We start from the raw sequence: 20,569 nt of genomic DNA, 5'->3' as shown, positions 1-20,569 counted from the left end.
CTTCTGGTGCATGGAGCCTGCTTCTCCCTCTGCCTATGTCTCTGCCTCTCTCTCTCTCACTGTGTGCCTATCATAAATAAATTAAAAAAAAATTAGAAACTAAAAAAGCTCCAATAACTGATCCTACAGAAATGAAGGTTTATGAGGTTCTGGCTGGCTCAGTCAGTAGAGCATATGACCCTTGATCTCAGAGTTGTGAGTTTAAGTCCCATATTAGGTGTAAATCTTACTTAAAAAGTAAATAAATAAAAACTTTTTAAAAATGGAGATTTATGAAATATCAGACAAAGAACTCAGAATAATCCTCTTAAGGAAGTTTAATGAGGTAGAAAAAAACAGAGATAGATAAGTTTATGAAATAAGGAAAACAATGTTTGAACAAAATAAGTAGATGGAAATAGCTATCAAAATAAAAAGCAAAAAACCAAACATAATCTTAAAGTTGAAAAATATAAAAAATGAACAGAAGAATTCAGTAGAGTTTCAAAAGTAGACACAGACCATGCAGAAAAAAGAAATAGTGACTTGGAGGATAGAACATTGGAAATTACCCAGTCAGAGGAACAACAAGAAAAAAGTGAAGAAATCCTATTAGAATTACAGGACACAGTGAAAAGAAACAATTTCCATTATGGGAATTCCACAAGATGAGAAAGAGAGACAGAAAATATATTATTTAAAACAATAATGGCTGAACCTTCCCAAACCTGGGGAGAGCAATGGATATCCAGATCTAAGAGACCCAAAAGACCCTAAATAGATTGAACCTGAATAGGGCTACATTAAGATAAATCATAATTAAATTGTCAAAAGTCAAAGACAAAAGAATTTTATGAGCAACAAGAGAAAAGAGAGAAGTTATATACAGGGGCCCAGCCATAAGATAATTGGTATATTTCTCAACAGAAACTTTTCGGGCCAGGAAAGAATGGGTTGACATATTTAAAATATTGAAAGACAATAACTGTCAACCAAGAATTCTATCCTTGGTGAAGCTGTCCTTCAGAAACAAAGAAGTGAAAAAGACTTTGCTAAATATACAAAAGCTGAAGAAGTTAGTGGCTGCTAGAACTACATTACAAGAAATGGTAAAGATAGCCCTTTGAGTGGAAGTAAAAGAAGACTAAGTAACATAAAACACTAAAAGATAGTGTAAATTTCACTATAATGGTAAATATATAGTCAGATTCTGCAATATGGTAATGGTGCATAACTTACAACTTTATATTAAAAGTAAGAAAAATGAATATAGCAAAAGTATCTATAAATACAATAATTTATTAGTTACATGATGTAAAAAAGGTCAATTGTAAAAGCAATAATTTAAAATATGAGGGAGAAAAAATATGAGGGAGAGAATAACTAAAAGTGTTAAGTATATGAACTCTATTGAAATTAAGTTGCTCTTAGTTTAAAATAGGTTGTTACAAATTTAAGATATTTTATGTAAGATATTTTATGGTAATTACAAGGGAAAATTTATACTCATTATACAAAATATTATGATAAAGTCAAAGCATACTGGTTTTAAAGACATCAAAACACAAACAAGACAGCAGAATAAGAAACAAGGAGCAATGGATCTATAAAACAACCAGAAAACAGTTAATAAAATGACAATAATAAGTTCTTGCCTGTCAGTAATTACCTTAAATGTAAGTGGATTAAGTTCTTTAATCAAAAGACAAAGTGGCTGAATGAATAAATAAAACAAGATTCAATAATAAGCTGCCCATAAGAGAATCACTTTAGCTCTAAAAACACACATAGACAAAAAGTGAGGATGTGGAAAATAATTTCAAGCAAATGGTAACAAAAAAAAAAAAACAGGGTAGCTAAAAGGATATCAGACAAAATACACTTTAAACTAAAAGTGGTAAAAAGAGATCATTTACTAATGATAAAGGGGGTCAATATATTAAGATATAACAATTGTAAATATTCATGTGTCCAACATCAAAGCACGTAAATATATAAAGCAAAAACTAATGGAGCTAAAAGGAGAAATAAACAGTCATATAATAATAGTTGGGGACTTTAATACTCCATCCTCAACAATGGATAGATCATCCAGACAGAGAACTAATAAAGAAACAACAGATTTAAACAATCCTACAAACAAATGGACCTAACAGACATTTACAGAACATTTTATCCAATGACACCAGAATACCCATTCATTTGGATCACACCTAGAACATTTTCTAGGATAGACCATATGTTAGGCTACAAAACAAGTCTTAACAAATTTGAGAAGACTGAAATCATACTGAATATCTTGTCTGACCTAAATGGCATGAAATCTATAGATTTCAATATCAAGAAGTCCGTAACTAAAGGAAAACTGGAAAACTCACTAACACGTGGAAATGAAACAACACTCTTCTGAACAGTGGATCAAAGAAGAAATTAAAGAGGAATTAAAAAGTTTCTTGAAGACTGAGCACATGTGCTCGCCACCCAGTCTTTCCATCCTGGAACCTCCATGACATTGACCACATGTTCAGTGTTAAGGGAAATGGCAGCAAATGTAACAGAATCAGTGTGGCACAGCCCTTGTTCTCTGAACACAGGGTGGATGCATTCGAAATCAACACTAAAAAGACAGCAAATGTCCCTCAGGTGATGGAGAATGGAGGGTGCACCCTAACTGACTCATGGGTTAGCGAGACAATCCAGTGCAGTTTGTGAAATATTTAGACATGAACAGCCCCACGCCCACCCATCGGAGGCAGTGAGAGGGCTGCTGGGAGGCCAGTGGGAGGTGTGACAGACACATAGGGACAGTGCTGTTGCTGCAAGGCTGCTGCATTTCCAAACCAGCGGGTAAACAATAGAACCCTCTCCCTCTGCCAGGAGCCACTCTGGCTGGTATTCCACTTGCACCACTCGTTAAATATTTGGCCTACCTCCCTGACTAGAGGGAACTTACTTGCCCCTGATGTATTTAAAAACAAAAGAGATGTAAAATAAAATGACTTAAGTTCTCAGCCCAAGAAAGAGAAATAAAGCAAGTCGAAAGGAAGCGGAAGGAAGGAAATAATAAAGAGCAGAAATGAAGAAACAGAATCCTAAGGATCAATAGAGAGGACCAGCAAGACAAAGCTGGGCAAAGCTGACACACTCCACTTAAGAGGACAGGCCTCCCTGCCTCCCTTTAGGTCACAAAACTCCCAGCCTAGACCAGCAGTCTCACCAGCTTGCAACTGCACTCTTCAACATGCCTGATGGCACTAAGTTCGAGCCAATGGGCTGAGACTAAGACTGGGAGCCCCACCCCTGGGCTGAGTCACCGGATCACAGCCAGATCTAGGGGCTGGGCAGCAGGACTCTCAATAAATGAGGAAGAGGAAAAACTTCTTAACCTGATGTGGCAGGCAGATGCTGAACCTGACTCATCTAGCGTCTGTTCAGTGCTTTCCTAAAGCTGAAAGCGTTTTCCAGACTTACCCTGTGGCTTAGGGTCCTCCTGAGCCTGGGGTTTCTGCCAGGCAGAGCAATTTCTAGGTGCAAGTGGATGTCTGGAGGAAGTGGTGCAGGTAGGGGAACCAGGTTTTGGGGAGAGTGTAATGCTCTGACCCTTGTTCTTCAGGTGCAGCTGCATCAAATTTTTACTCAGTTTTTTGTCATCACCTAAACATTTATAAAAAACCTCTTTCTGTTTACCACAAAAAAGTTTCTTAAGACTAACAAAAATGGAAATATAACATATCAGAACTTATGGGATGCAACAAAAACAATTCTAAGATAAAGGTTCCTAGCAATAAAAGCCTGCATTAAGAAGCAGGAAAGCTCCTACATAAACATTCTAACTTTACCTCTTAGGCTAGAAAAAGAACAAACATCGCAAAATTAGCAGAAGAAAGGAAATAATAAGGAGTAGAGCAAAAATAAATGAAATAGAGGACAGAAAAAGTTATCTAAATTAAGGGTTGGGTCTTTGAAAAGGTAAACAAGTGACAAATCTGTAGCTTGACTTATTGAAGAAAAAAGAGGACCTAAATAAAAAAATTATAAGTGAAAAAGTAGACATTATAAGTGATACCTCAGAAATTCAAAGATTTATCAGATGGTACTATGAACAACTATCTGCAGTAAACTGGACGACATATAATAAGTGGAAAATTCTTAGAAACATACAACTTACCAAGACTGAATCAGGAAGAAATAGAAACTATGAATGGACCAAATACTAGTACTAAGAGATGAAATCAGTAATTTAAAAACATCTCCCAATGAAGGAAAGGTCAGTACCAGATTCCTTCAGTGCTGAATTTCACCAGACATTTAAAAGAAAATTAACATAAATCTATCTTAAGTTCTTCCAAAAAATTGAAGGAGGGAGGTGGAGACCATTCCTAAATTCATTTTATAAGGTCTGCATTATCCTGATACCAATACCAGAAAAAGACACTACTAGAAAAGAGAACTACAAGCCAATATCCCTGATGAATATAACTGCAAAAATTCTCAATAAAATAGTAGCAAACCAAATATAGAATATTACAAGGATCACTCACCATGGACAAGTGGGATTTATTCCTGGGATTCAAGGATGGTTCAACATACACAGATTAATTAATGTGATAAACCACATTGATTGGATGAAAGAAAAGAATTATATAATTATCTCAATGGATGCAGAAAAAGTATTTGACAAAATTCAACATCTGTTCATGGTAAAAAGCTCAACAAATTAGGCATAGAAGGAACATATTTCAACATAATAAAAGTCACATATGATAAGCCCATACCTAGCATACTCATTGGTGAAAGAATGAAAGCTTTTCCTTTAAGATCAGGAACAAGCAAGCACCATTCTCACCATCCCCATTCAACATAATGCTGGAAATACTCCCTAGAACAATTCCTCAAGAAAAGAAAAAGGTATCAGAATTAGAAAGGAAAATTTAAAATTGTCTATATTGGCAGACTATGTAATTTTATATATAGAAAATCCTAAGGACTTAGCCAAAAAAACTTACATCTAATCAGTGAATTCATTAAAGTTGCAGGATGCAAAGTTAATGTACAGAAATCAGTGACATTTCTATATACTAACAACAAAATTTCTGAAAATGAAGTGAAGAAATCGACCCCATTTACAATAGCATCAAAAACAATAAGATAGGAATAAATTTAAGGAGTTGAAAGGCCTCTACATTAAAAACCATAAGACATTGATGAAAGAAATCAAAGAAGACACAAATAAATGGAAAGATAGCTTGTGTTCATGGTTTGGAAGAATTAATATTGTTAAAATGTCAATACTATTTTTACAGAAGTAGAAAGAATACTTCTAAAATTTATGTGGAACCACAAAAGACCCCAAATGGCCAAAGAAATTTTGAGAAAGAAGAACAAAGTAGGATGTATCACACTTCCTGATTTCAAGTTATACTATTGAACTACAGACACCAAAAGAGTATGGTACTGGCACAAAAACAAATAAATAGACAAACAGGACATCACTGAGAGCTCATAAGTAAACCCAAGCATATACAGTCAACTAATATTTTATAAGAGAGTGAAGAATCCTCAGTGGAGGAAGAACAGTCTCTTTAATAAACTATGCTGAAATAATTGGATATTTATATACAGAAGAATGAAACTGGACGCATATCTTACACCACTCACAAAACTTAACTCACAATAAATTAAATACTTAAATGTAAGGCCTGAAGCAATGAAACTCCTAGAAGAAAGCTCCTTGACATGGGTCTTGGTAATGCTTTTTTTGGATATGACACCAAAGCACAAGCAGCAAAATAAAAAGTAAACAAATGGGACTATATCGAACTAGAAAGCTTCTGCACAGCAAAAGAAACCATCAAAAAAGTGTAAAAACCTACGGATTGGGGAAAAACTATTTGCAAACCATATATTTCATAAAGAGTAATTATCCAAAGCATATTGAGAACTACTCTGTAGCAAAACAAACAACCCCCCAACAACAAAAACAAAAAAACCCAAGCCACCCCCCAAATAATAATAATAATAATAAAAAAACAACACGAAAAAAACAAAACCAAACCAAACTCCTTCCTTATATAATTCAGTTAAGAAATGGGCAAGGGACCTGAATAAACATTTCTCCAAAGAAGATATACAAAAGGCCAACAGATATGTGAAAACATGCTTAATATCGCTAATGCTAGGGAAATGCTAATTAAAACCACAATGAGATGTCACCTAGTACTGTTAGAATGGCCTTCATCAAAAAGATAAGAGATGATAAATGCTAGTGTGGATGTGGAGAAAGGGGAATGCTTGTACACTGTTGGTGGGATTTTAGATTGGTGTAGCCATTATGGAAAACAATATGGGAGATCCTCAAAAAATTAAAAATAGAACTACTAAATGATCCAGCAATTTCACCTCTGGGAATATATCCAAAAGTAATGAAAACACTAACTCAACAAAAAGGTATCTGTACCTATATGTTCATAGCAGTGCTAATTATAATAGTCAAGTCATGGAAACAGACTAAGTGTCTACTGATGGATAAGGAATTGATGGTATGTACATACAATGAGATATTATTCAGCCATAAAAACGAGGAAATCTTACCATTTGTGACAATATGGATGGACCTGGAAGACATTATGTTAAGTGAAATAAGCTGGAGAAAAACAAGTACTGTCTGATCTCACTTATATGTGGAGTCTAGACAAATACACACACCAGAAAACCCAAACTCAGAAAAATAGATCAGGCTTATGGTTACCGGGGGGGTGGGTGGAGGGAGGGAGAATTGGAGGAAGGTGGTCAAGAGTTACAAGTTTTAGTTGTAAGATAAATAAGTACTAAGGATGTACAACATGATGACTGTAGCTAACCCTGCTGAATGGTTTATAGAAAAGTTGCTAGGAGAGTAAATCCTAAGAGTTCTCATCGAAGGAGGCAAATTTTCCCCCTTTATTCTTTTTTTTCTTTTTATTGTTATCTGTAAGAGAAGATGAATGTTAACTGAACCTATTGTGGTAGTCATTTCACACTATATGATAATCAATGCATCATGTTGTACGTCTTAAACATATACAGTAATGTATGTCATTTCTTCTCAATAAAGCAGGAAAAAAATTTTCAAGTCCTCAAAATGATATACTTTTTGGTAATGTAACTGTAATCCTTGCTATTCTAAGTACTTTTTACCTGGTTTTCATTTTATTTTTCATCTTGAAATGAAATGCTATAAAATATATCGACTGTTATGCACTAGGTGGGCTTCATATTAGATATTTTACATATATTTTCTCATTTTATACTAACATTGGTAAAGAAGGTATGATCATCTACATTTAGAAGACGAGAAAGTTGGAGAGGTTAAATAACTTTCTTATGGTAGTATGAGTGGTGAATAATGAAGCTAGACAAACCACTCTGGCCTCCTAAAGTGGCCTGATAAAAGTTCTATATAGTCTTTCTTTACATTAAAGTGTAAAATGTGAATTATAGCATGTGTTTCTAGTTCCCTGAAATGCAATAAAGGTGATTTATAAAACTCTTATAAAGTAATATTGAAGCCAATTATATTATTTAGGGTTCTAATTAGTTAGGGTTAAGAGAAACAAAACTAATAGGGTGGAGACACACACAGAGGTTTAAGGAATTGGCTCATGTGATTGTAGGGCTTCAGATCCAAAATCTGTAGGCCATGTTGGCAGGACAGAAGTTCAGATAAGAGTTACTGTTACAGGGGCATCTGGGTGGCTCAGTCGGTTTAGTGTCTGATGCTTGATTTCGGCTCAGGTTGGGATCTCAGGGTCGTGAGATAGAGCCCTGCATTGAGCTCCATGCTGGGCATGGAGACTGCTTAAGATTCTTTCTCTCCCTCTCTTTCTCCCCCTTTCCACTGCTCCCTTCTAAAAAAATAAGTTAAAAAAAAAGGGGTGATATTACACGCTGGCAACTCAGGCAAGTTTCCTGTGTTGTAATTTTGAGGAAAAAAAATTCCTTCATTTATAGGAAATGGTCTTTGCTACTTAAGACCTTCAGCTGGTTGGTGGAGGCCAGTTTACACCCATGGTCTAGTCAAGTTGATACATAAAATTAACCATCACACCAATAAACATTGATTTTCACAGAATAGATTTTTAAAGGTACCTGGATTCTTCACTTGCTAACTTTCCAGCTGGTTCCTATGCTGTGGAGACAGACACAGAACCAGTTCAGGATGAAATAAAGTAGGGCACAAAGGAACAGGTCTTTGTTTATTCTATAGTGTGCATGTGTTTCTTTCCTTTTCTTTTTAAAAATATTTATTTATTTGAGAGAGAGGAGAGAGAGCGAGTGAGAGCAGGAGCAGGGGTGGGAGCAGAGGGAGAAACAGACTCCCCAGTGAGCCTGGTACGGGGCTTGATCCTGGGACTCTGGGATCATGACCTGAGCCAAAGGCAGACACTTAACTGACTGAGCCACCCAGGAGCCCTTGTGTGCAAGTGTTTCTGATGGAATTCATCACATTGTTTTCTGGACATGGATATACACTTTTTTTTTCAAGATTTTATTTATTTATTCATGAGAGGCACAGAGAGAGAGAGAGAGAGAGAGAGAGAGAGAGAGAGAGGCAGAGACACAGGCAGAGGGAGAAGCAGGCTCCATGCAGGGAGCCCGACGTGGGACTCAATCCCGGGTCTCCAGGATCATGCCCTGGGCCAAAGGCAGGTGCTAAACTGCTGAGCCACCCAAGGATACCCTGGATATACATTTTTAAAAACTCTTTAGGTTTGAAGTTATTTTTGGAGGAAGCTATTGGACTGTCTGGGTCTCAAGCCACAGTTGAGAAAGGGGAGGAATACACAACATGGAGGGAGGAGGTCAGGGGATTGGAATGCAAACAAATCATAAGTGTGTGGTATGATTAAGGAGGAGAGGGGTGGTGGCAAAGCCAGAGGACACGATTATAATTGGTAAGAGAGCCATGCAGCAGGCACTGTAAAAGAATGGATGAATTTGCTTTATAAGCACCATGGGAACAGTTTACCAATTTCCTTGTTATAGACAATTGAAAGTCAGAAAAATATGGGTATTTCTCTTTTTATGTTTTAAGCAGCATAGTATCATTGTTCCTAAAATGTTACAAGAAATATGTGGAAGCAATATGTTTACTATATTCTCCTTTTCAATTCCTGTGTAAAAGGCGACAATGAACAAGATTGTTTATACATACACTCTTATTCTCTGTGTGCAAGAGCAAAAGGACAAATGAAGGCATGAATGATTCAGTAATGCTTTGGTACTGGCATGCTACCCTCTCAGCAAACCCTTGCATGACACTGACCAGCTGCAGCTTCTCTAAGGGGTGGGTTTCCATTATCACTCACTGTGGTGCGCTGGGGGTGGGGGTGGGGGTGGGGTGTGTTGGGGCAGGGCTATGGCTGGAGGGAAATGTGGGCCTCTTGCAGATACTAGCTAGACTTTTACTTGAAACCCACCCGCGTTACCATGAACTTGGGGGCTTATCAGAGACCCCACATCTTGAGCCTCCTTGTATGACTTACCTGGGACCTGCTCATTTTTCTATACTCTTCTCTGGCTCCCCACTGTTACACTTCTGTCTGACTTGTCAACTCCTTCCAGGTAAACTACCTTGACTTCTTACCCTATAAGCCACATCCCAGCCTTCCTTTCACCTTCCCTTTTCATAGTCTCTAAATATTTCTCAAATTTACCCTCCTTCCCTTGCTTACATTAGTGATTTAGCCCAGGCTGACATCATTTGCTTGGCTGTAACAATAGTTGCCAACTAGTCTCGTCTGGTGTTGACCCCTAGTCAGTCCATTCTCTCCATGGCTCTCAGAGTCATCCATTCAGGAGGGCAACTCCTTATAACCCTTAAGCAACAGTCTGGCTCCTGCAAGGTCAAGTCTAGGTTCTGGTACTGCTTGCAAGGCCCTCTAGGATCTCCATTTACCACCTGTGTCCCCAAGGCTCATCTGCTGTCACTTCCACCTTAAGCTTCCCAAAGCACCTTATGCTTTGCCTATGTCTCATTCTGGGGTATTGGTTAGATAACTTATAGGTGTAAACATCTTTTCCCTCTTTCCCACTATTTTATTAGTTACCTTAATACCCACTTTGGAACAAGGTGGAAGTAAGCAAGTAAGCAAGCAAGTATATTTCCTTCTACTCTGGTTCTAGAGTAATTCAGAGTAGCCTTAAAAAGAAAAATGATGCTGGAGGAAGAAGGAGATGTAGGAGGAGATAGCTGCTATGGTGATCTTGTTGGTGGGCTCTGTGTGTGTGTGTGTGTGTGTGTGTGTGTGTGAGAGAGAGAGAGAGAGAGAGAGAGAGAGAGAGAGACAGATAGAAAAACACAGGACATTTGTAGCCCTAGTTGGCAGAACTTCCTCTTTGAATCCCTACTCATATGGGACCCACCTGCTGAAGCCAAGCTGCAAGGCAGTGGATTCATTCAATAGATAGTCATGAGGAGCCCGTTCTCAAGAAATTGGGATTCTAAAAAAAATATGACACAGTCACTGCCTACAAGGTGAGTTTGAATCTCAGGCTATAAACTCTAGTGTAAGATATATCACTTTCTCTCTCTCTCCTTTCATGTCAACTTAGGTTCTGACTCCCAATCTCCCATTATGCTGGGTTGGATGTTCCTTGCTTCCTCCATCTTGCAGTTGTATTAATAGTTTGGGTTTTTATAACATGCCAAAGGGTCAATGAATAGGAGGGAATATTTGTGATCCTCTGGGTTATGCTGATACACCTTCTGTGACTGCCCCATTGGGCCCCATTGGGCCCTTTAGGCTATATCTGGGTTAGTCTCAGGACACAGGGATCATTCAAAAGGTTTACCATACAGGGGAACCTGTATGTCCAGGGATTGGTCCCCCTAGATATGCCAGGTAGCCATTGCTTTATGGGTCATCTTTTGGGATTTGAGAAGTCCCCTCCTCCAGGATCCACAGATGTTCCCTAGCCCAAGAGGGCCTCTTTTTAGGCCAGGGAAGGTCCTTTTCTCCAGAACCTTCTGTCCCTTTCTGCAACCCTACTCTCAACAGATTTAGGTTTGTGGAAAACAGAAGCCAAGAGTACTTGTAGGCTGTTTGTGCTTCTTGCCTTGACACATAGCTTTCCTTAGGGATAAAGCAAGGAAGGGATAGAGTTGGATTACCTTCTGGAAGAGAGATCTATTACAAGAAAAAAATGAAATATGAGGGAGCCCTTAGTGTATATGCAGGATCTTTGAACCACATAGTTGTTCCAGGTGGATCTCAAGTGTTCTAAGACTGGGAGAAATAGCATTTCTTCAGGAAAACCCAAATATTAGTTAAGGGCATTTGGAATGTACTTAGCATTTATTCTCTAGAGGAGAGGCTGTGAATGGACAGGGCATAATCCAGTAGGAAGCATCCCAGCTGGGCAGTTTTCCATCAAGTCAGTTCAGGGGCAGTGGGCTTCCTTATGTTCAGGTAGTGATTCATGCTCCCAGTCAGGTGTGGCTTATGGTTATTTTCACTTAACACACTTGGAACAAGCCCTGTTTTCCTCAGACAGTGGAAGTACCAGGTACTTCAAATTTTATGTACTTGGCTTCAGTGCAATAATAAGGCACTCTTTTAAATAAAATCTTTAAAAAAATAATAAGGCACTTTTTAAAATGGAAAAGTAATTTTTCCACTTAATTTAAGCAGTAGCTGTTTGAAGTGAGAGAATAATTATGTAAGAGCTATTATCAAAAGCAATTTTCTAAAGTCTCATTAATGAAGACAGGTAATGAAAATGAAGGTATAAAGACATAACTCTGTTTATATTCCTACAGCAATAATATAATTGCTTTTTTTTTAATACTAACGTGCTTATCTAAGTTTTTGTTGTTGTTTCCAATAATGGAGGCAATGGATTTAAAAGAAACAGAAGAATTTATTGGAAAGGTACAAAGATGTCCCAAAGAATTGAAATGTTCAACAAACAGGCTTAAGAAGGATAGATAGAAGAAACTACATGGGCCTTGTCTGCTGGGAGCTGTTACTAATGTGACCTAGTTCCAATAACTAGTTCCAATAACTAGTTCCAATAACACAGTCCCTGTGTCTCTGTTGCTTCAAATTCCCTGGAATGACAATCATATTGGCTCAACTGGAGTAAGTCATCTACTCCATGGATCATGCCAATGTGAATAGGTACCATCATTTATTGCTAAAATTTATTTGATTCTTTCTCCATATTGGGCATAGCAGTAAGCACTTTTCATGTATTATTTATTCTGCTACAGCCTTATATCTTATGTACTGTTATGTTTCCCATTTCTCAGATGAGAAAACCAAAGCCCAGAGAGGCGAGGCCAGCTTTCCCAAGGTCATACGGCTATTTCCTGACATTCAGTCTTTGGCACAGTATGCACTTATCTTTAACTTTATGATTCGACAGTATGGATAGTAGTTGGGGTTTGGTCTTTGTAAACGTCTATATCTTAGAGCCCCACATGTGTGATCATAGTCCACATCTTCTTTTTAACGGAAGTCAGAGCTATATCCTGGCTGTTGAAAGTGTTTGGTATCAAAACCCCCTCCATGACCTACACAAAGGTAGGAGAAACATTTGGTAGCATATTTGACCATGGTAGGGGCAAGAGCAAACAACAGTGGGGGGTCAGCAGCAGTAGTGTGATGAGTGGGTGGGCCCGCTAGATTCATGGAGATCATGAGCCAGCATTAACAGAGACATAGAGTTTTGTTCCATTTCCTAGATGTTCAAAATGTGAACCAGGCTTCTTGGGAATGGAGCAGAATGAGATCAGCACTTGGATGTCAGCAGGAACATGGAGTCTCCTCTTTCAGTTTGACACCAATTTAGCTGGGGTATTTTGATAGCCCTCTCCTTTTGTTCTGTATACTCCTCTCCAGTTTTCTTCTTATTTTCTAAACTATCATCCTATTGATTACTACTGTGGTTCCTTCACTTTCTGAATGCAACAGTGTTATTCATCCCTTATGCCTTAATTTATGCCAGGAGCCACAAACTCACGGGCCAGGTGTTGTAAATAAATGAAGTAGGTCAGGAAGGGACCATATCAAAATGGAAAGCACATGTCCTTTCTAAAAAGGGAAAATACTACTAGGCTCAGTCTTCCAAATCTGTATTTTCATGCTAAATTCCTAATTTTAAAATATTTGTCATTAATTCGTTTTTAAAAATGAGTAGGCCAATCACAGCTCATCTGTAGGATGGCTCCATCAGCAGTTGACAGTTTTGGATATGATACTGTCAGAGGAGTGAGGGGGTGGGGAACGCTTGAATCTTCATCTAAATCTTCTAAAGGGACTATAGATCATCTAGTCTCTTTTCTGAGTCAGTGTTTTTCTACTAATTGGCTTTATATTATTAATCACATCTTTATGTACATACGTTCTCATACTGGAAGAGATTTTTTTCAACCTAACACATTAAGATATTAATATTTAAATATAAGTTGGCTATTTTATCACCTCTGCTCTTCTGATTGGATTTTAAGCTCCTCCAAGCAGAAGCCTCTTTGTGCCTACTACATATTTTTAATTGATTGATATACATAAACATCCATTTAAAATATAAGATGAAATATTCTGTAGTTAGATGTTATTGGTATTTCAGTTTGTCTTACTAATGTGTTTCTGTTTTGTGGGGCTATTTTTAGTATGTGTTTGCTCTTCTTTTTTTTTTAGATTTTTATTTATTTATTCATGAGAGACACACACACACACAGAGAGGCAGAGACACAGGCAGAGGGAGAAGCAGGCTCCGTGCAGGGAGCTTGATATGGGACTCAGTCCCGGAACCCTGGGATCACGCCCCAGGCCAAAGCCAGATGCCCAGCTGCTGAGCCACCCAGGTGTCCCATGTGTTTGCTCCTCTTTAGGGCAAATTATTTGAAATGTTTTTCCTCAGTTTGGAAAGACTATCTGCAGGTCCTCAAATGCAGACTAGTTCTGGATGTCTCTATTTTTATAATTTTAATATGACTGAATGAACCTGAACTTGCAAAAAAAGAAAGTCTATTTGTAAAATATTTTTAAAATTTTACAAAATTTGGCATTTTATTACCTAGTATAATTTTTCTTTTATTTGTAATCTTTTTGGGGAGAAGATTTATGGAGGTGTTAGAACATATAGGACCAAAGAATATTAAAAGTTGGGAGAGAAAACTAAATTCAACATTCCACTCAGTGAAGCCTTGGTCCCCTGGAGTAGGAAGATGGTCACTAGCATACAAAGCAGTTCTTTCCACTGTTAAGTGGTCATATATATATATATATATTTTTTTTTTTTCAACTTGCAAGAGTTTTATTAAGGGAACATCTGTGAAGGAAAAACAAAGAAACAGGGAGAGGGACGGGGAGGCCTTCATACCATAATGCAAGTCTGACACCTAGGAAAGGAAGGGGGTGGTGCGGGTTGAGCAAGGAGAGCCTTAGACTACATGCAGCACAATTCTAAGAAAGTTTCAGCCAGGTTGCTGAGGAGTCCCCACAGCAACACTGCTCATTGGAGGAGACCAGCACATCCCACAAAGGGGCCGGGTCTAATACCCACACCGTGGGTCCGTAAAGGGCTGGGAGTAGCCCAGGAGAAGCATGGCTTCGGCTTTGCTGCAAACTGAGTGCATTCCCTGGGATGGCAATTTAGAACCATGGGGGCAAGGGCTGATTCCAAAGGAAAGAAACGGTCATTGGAGATGAAGTTAGTTACAAGGAGGGGACTGGATGTTGGGAGTTCAAGTTCAACCACAATTATGCATTACACACTGTAGATTGCGTTGACGACCCCATAGTCACTGGGGATTTGTACACTAATTAAAACGATCTTCTGGCAGACAGTGGGGGGGAAGGGGAGGAGTAACTAGCTTGCTGACATAGGATTTGATATTTGACCATATATATATATATATTTTTTTTTTCTAATGAATGTAAACAGTTTTATTTAGAAACAGATAGGTACCTGTTTGCCTTATAGAATATAAAACTTGGTTTACACTCTATAAAAAATAACCAGTATCCAAATTCAAGAGAGCTAGCATTCACAGAACACACAATGTGGGCGTGTAGCTGTTCACCAGCCTTAGGCTTGAACCAAAAGATAATCCAGGGGGATCATTAGAGATTAGAAGTACAACACTTGCTGTTGAGTACCCAGCATCTATCTATCTAGATACCTATCTATTTATCTATCATCTATCTATCTATCTATCTATCTATCTATCTATCTATAGATTTTGTTTATTTATTCATGAGACACATGGGGAGAGAGGCAGAGACATAGGCAGAGGGAGAAGCAGGCTCCCTCCGGGAAGCCTGATCCAGGACTTGATGCTAGGACCCTGGGATCATGACCTGAGCCAAAGTAGACTCTTAACTACTGAGCCACTCAGACATCCCAAGTGGTTTTATATTTTTATATGGTTTTTCTTTATTATGAACTGACAGCTATCTCTGATCATTTCCATCCTTTCAGCCTGGTACTTTTTTTTTTTTTGGACCTAGTACTGAGCACAGAACAAGTCTACTCCTTTTGGGTTCCCCAAATACATGGTAATATCTTTGAGGGCTGTATGTTAAGATGTTCTCCCAGTGCTTATGATCTCATTTTAGGGCACTTAATAACATGTGATTGAGAGCACATGCTTTGGGGTCAGATGGAAATTCTGGCTCTACTTTGAACAGATAGAATGACCATGGACAAATTATTTAACCTCTCCAAACATCTTTCTTGGGTTGCAGTGAGTATTAAATTCACTATCTTTAGTGAATGAAAATGCTTAGTACAGTAATTCAGTAAATGATGTGTATAGTTAGAACATGCTGGTTAGACTAAAAGGAAGGAAGTCTGGCAAAATGGTTTAGTGCTAAGCCAAGACTGCCTAGAATCTGAAGCCCTGCTCCTCCCAGAAATGGGTCTTTGATGCTTATCTTGTAGAACTTCTTTACAGCTAGAGGAAAATTATGCTGTGTGAGCTTAGTTTCCCCAGAAACATAAGACCAAAGAACACTCTTTAACTACTACATAATCCTTCTACTCTAGGAAGAGTTTGTGTCCTGAATTCCAGTGGTCTGCTTTCATAGGCTGATAAACTGGGCCTCTCCATCTAGAAAGAAACTTTTGACTTCCTTAATTCTTTGCCCAAAGCCTCCTCCCTGGAGTGAGATCCAAGAACCTTCCAACCTTCCAGCTTCCCTTCCTTCTGACTGCTCTTTCCCCTTAACTCCACCTAGGCTGTTCTTCCTCTCTCATTTAAGGGCTCTTGCAAATCTTCTGAAAAGGAGAGAGTGAGAGACAGTTGATGTCTCACCAAACCAGAAGCCCCCTCTCTCTTACTGTTTAAAGGTAGTTTCCAGTTGGGAGGCTAATTAAGAATTATTTATTTGATGAGAGAGTACTTGAAGTATTCAGCTGGTTTTGAAAAACATTTAAAACAAGCACAAAGTCCCCACAGTTACAATAACTTATTTTGTCATCAAGGGGGTAAAACACACTTTCTTAAATTTTTTTAACTGTTTTCTCCAGCATCTGTTTATTTGTAGTAGAGTTTGTTTTCTCTAGGATCTGCAATATCAAAAACCCTTGGGTTTTTGACTTATTTCCCAATAAAAAACTAGTATATAAGTTTTTTTTTTGGCCATGCTGTGTATTTTTACATAATATGTAAGAAGCTAGTATTTGTATTTACCTCATCAATGGGATTTTAAGCAAAAATGGATTTTCATGTTTTTAAAGTTCTGATATCTTTCTTTTTGTTTATGTAAAATATAAAAAAGTGGTATTGAGCCAACTTTATGTTTATTGGATTGTATATTAAATGAATAACAGTGGCGCCTCCTTTTTCTTCCTTTCATCTAAAGCTATGCTTAGGACTGAGGCAAGCACATCACCTTTTTCTTGCCGCTTCTCTAATTGTATGTTAAGAACTACTAGGCGAAATTACTCAGATGGACAATCTCACTGTGTACTTGCAACCCGGGATTTTGATGCTGTGGAGTCAGGCCTAAGCAACACTTAGAGAAACTGAGAAAGGTCTTGTTTATGTGTTTCCTCCTGACTCCTCATTTTGATAATATTCAAATGTATAGAAAAGTTGAAAGTCATATAGTAAATACTTACTGTTAAGCTCCTGCTATATTTACCAGTTCTGTTTTTATTAAAACAATTGAAAAAAAGTATAGACATCATGACTTTCTTCAGCCTGGAAGATAAGAATAAAGTGTTCCTGGATAAGGATTCTTTCCTATACAACCACAATATCATTATCACACCTTAGAAAATTAAGAGTAGTTCCAGTAATATCTGATAAACAATCCATGATCCATGTTCAGATGCTCCTATTTGTCTCTAACATGTCTTTTTTAGCTTAAAAAAAGCATAGAATCTCATCAAGTTTCCTGAGTTTGTTGTTATGTTTCATTTCTCTTTTAAATTTAGAACATTCCCTGTTCTTGGGGGCGCATTTATTTCTTGACATTGATCTTTGTGAAGAGTGCAGGATAGTTATTTTGTTGAATGCCCCACAATCCATATTTGTCTAGTTGTTTCTTTTTTTATTTTATTTTTAAAGATTTTATTTATTTAGTTGAGAGACAGAGATAGAGGTAGTGAGAGAGAGCATGAGCAGGAGGAGAGGGAGAAGCAGACTCCCCACTGAGCAGGAAGGCTCCATCCCAGGACCTTGAGATCATGACCTGAGCAGAAGGCAGACAGAAACTTAACTGACTGAGCCACTCAGGCGCCCCATTATTTTAAATATTTTATTTATTTATTTAAGAGATAGTGTGTGTGAGTGGGGGAGGAGCAGAAGCGGAGGGGGAAAGAATCTCAAGAAGTCTCCACACTAGGTGAAGCCCTTAATTTGGCTCTATCTTGTGAGTTTGAGATCATGACCTTGAGATTATACCTGAGCCTAAACCCAGAGTCAGATGCTTAACCGACTGAGCCACTCAGGCACCCCTGCCTAATTGTTTCTTTACATGCTTTTTAGTTTTTAATCTTTTGGTAAATTTTTGGAGATATATTTATGTATAAATATGCATAAAATATAGGTATGTGGGTTTGTGGAAATTACCTTTTCAGTTTCTGGGATCCTCAAAGTCTGGCTCTTTTACAAACCCTTATCTCTGCACTTGTTTCTCCATTGCATTTAGAGAATGCCTAGTGCAGAGACAATTTCCTGGCACTTTCCTGCAGATCAGGGTGCTAAGACTGGGCGGTTTCCAATTTAGGCAGTTCCATTGTACTTATCTCAGATCCCCACTGGAGTTTCAATTAGGGAAGTTATTGTTTAGTTCCCCTTCTAAAAATGTTACATTCTGTAATTATCTTGGCTTTAAGAAATTTGGGTTGTTTTTATACCATGTGAATGTACTGGCTATTAGGAAAGTCATTTTAAAGTTTTGGTGATCTAATTCACTTGTTAAAACTGCTTTAATCATTAGGTTGTAATGAGACACAATACAGGGTGTTTAGGTTCCTCACAACCTGGTGTTTTTGGTTCTAGAGACTCAGCATCAATCCAGAGATGGTTCATTGCCCTTTATTAAAAAAAAAAAAAAGGCCAAATGTTAATATTATGACCTAGGCCAACTTTGTCTTTATTCTTTAATTAACCCTTACTTCTCTTTCTGCATACTCCACAGTGCTTTCTTATTTCTCTTGTTCTCAATGTGAATGCCAAATGGTGATGACAGATGATGGTGTAGGAGTCCTTAACCTGGGGTCAGTGGGTCATTGAACCCCATAAAATCATATGCAAAGTTTGTTTATATTTGCCCATGTGCTCTGTTCTAGAAAGACATTCCCATAGATTTCTTCAATTTTTCAGGGTGCCTGTGAGCCCCAAGTGGTTTAAAAGCACTGGTTAAATAGTTACTTATTCCTAGGGCCTTTGCTATTTTCTCTGACTCTTGGCGTAGTATCTTTCTTTTTATTAGTCTTTTTGTGTATTTGTTTTGGATTAAAAAATTACAAGGGATAAAATGAAATCCATTTATAATATTAGTCAACACCCAGAGATAACCATTGTTTACATACTGGTAAATAGTTATCTATCTACCTATCATCTGTCTACCTATTTATCAATCATCTATCTATCCAGCTACACACACACACACACACACACACGCACACACACACATTATTTTTTAAAGGAATCATTCTGTATGAACTCTTTATATTTTGCTAAGTGTAGATTGATAACACTTCTGTTTAATTGCTGCATTGTAGTTCATTATATGGATATACTGTAATTATCCAATCTCCTATTCATGGACATAGATATTTATATTTTAATAGGAATCAAGCCTTAGGCAACAAGAGAAATCTTGGGGCTTTTGCTGGTCACAAGAGTCCTCTTCCTTCATCTTATCCTTGCAAGCCCCACTATATCAAAGGTGAGGCTCTGGATTTTGGGCCAGAGAACATGTTTGCTTTTTCCAAAAAAAGAGAGAACCATACTCTTAAACTCCAGCCCCTAAGATAGTGACATGAATTGGCAAGTCATTTCAAATCAATAAAGCATATAACAGTTTTATAGGATTGATCGCCTTTAAAGCCACTTCTTTCAAATCCATTCTCAATTTTCAAGATTCAAATGGGCCTAATTGTGTATAATTTCCATACATTTTTAAAAGTGTTCATGAAAATTATTATGGGAAAAAAACCCCTAATACTTCCTTAAAGTGCTTGAATCATGTAGCCTTGGAGACTTTACCAAATATAAATATGTATGATTTCCGTCGGTCTGTATGTCTGCCTTTATATTTTCATATGATATATTGCTGAAAGAGGTGTTGCTGATTGTCTTTTCCTTCTTTCCTTTCTTATCTGTTTACCAGTGACACTACCAGATTAGAGCCTGCCCCAGTCAACACCCTTGGGTCCAGGAGTAGTAACTGTTCCCATCTGGCTACGTGTGATTAATGGTGTTTATGTCATGGCATAAATCACATCTTGCTGTTCAATCAGCTGAGACTCAGGCCATTAAAAAAAATTACTCTATAAAAATCAATAACCGGTGGTTTTTGGAAGGAGCAGTTCTTTAGCAGTTCTTCTCTAAGTGTATCTGTAAAGATAAACAATCAAATTACTATAGTTGCTGAAATTGTGCAGGCAACAACAAGAAATATAATCTCACAGATAAAGGATGACCTTAAGTAAGGACAGGTAGGAAGCCATTTCAAGGAAGACAAGGCAACCAAAGAAACCCAATACCCTTTCGAAAATCTTCAAGAATGTCACCTTTTTCATGGATCCAGCCAACAAAACAACAACCTCAGAGAGCTCAAGATGAATTTTCCAAAAAGCGTGGAAAATAAATTAGGCTGATAATAGCATTCTGTGACTGACTTAATACCACTCACAATTCTCAGTGGACTCTAGCTACAATACAGAAAATCAATTTTATTTATTTACTTCATGCCTGCCTCATACATTATTGCCATGAGGCGAACACACAAAATCTGAATAAATAAATTAGCCAAGGTGATGAAATTTCAGGTAAAACAAAATGGAAGACCACTTTTTGGAGGAAAGAATAGAGCTAAAGTTAAATCTTAAGACGCTTAACTTTGTGGGGAATATTATGCATCTT

General features: G+C 37.7%; 1 protein-coding gene across 18 annotated transcripts in view; it reads left to right on the top strand.

Annotated features, from left to right (window-relative positions):
* The window catches only part of DST (dystonin), a 479,832-nt gene that overhangs the window by 96,796 nt on the left and 362,467 nt on the right, over positions 1-20,569 (top strand). The window lies entirely within an intron of this gene.

This window comes from Vulpes vulpes, chromosome 1 (genome assembly GCF_048418805.1).
Source record: "Vulpes vulpes isolate BD-2025 chromosome 1, VulVul3, whole genome shotgun sequence".
Classification (NCBI taxonomy): domain Eukaryota; kingdom Metazoa; phylum Chordata; class Mammalia; order Carnivora; family Canidae; genus Vulpes; species Vulpes vulpes.
This window is presented reverse-complemented; position numbering and strand designations above follow the sequence as displayed.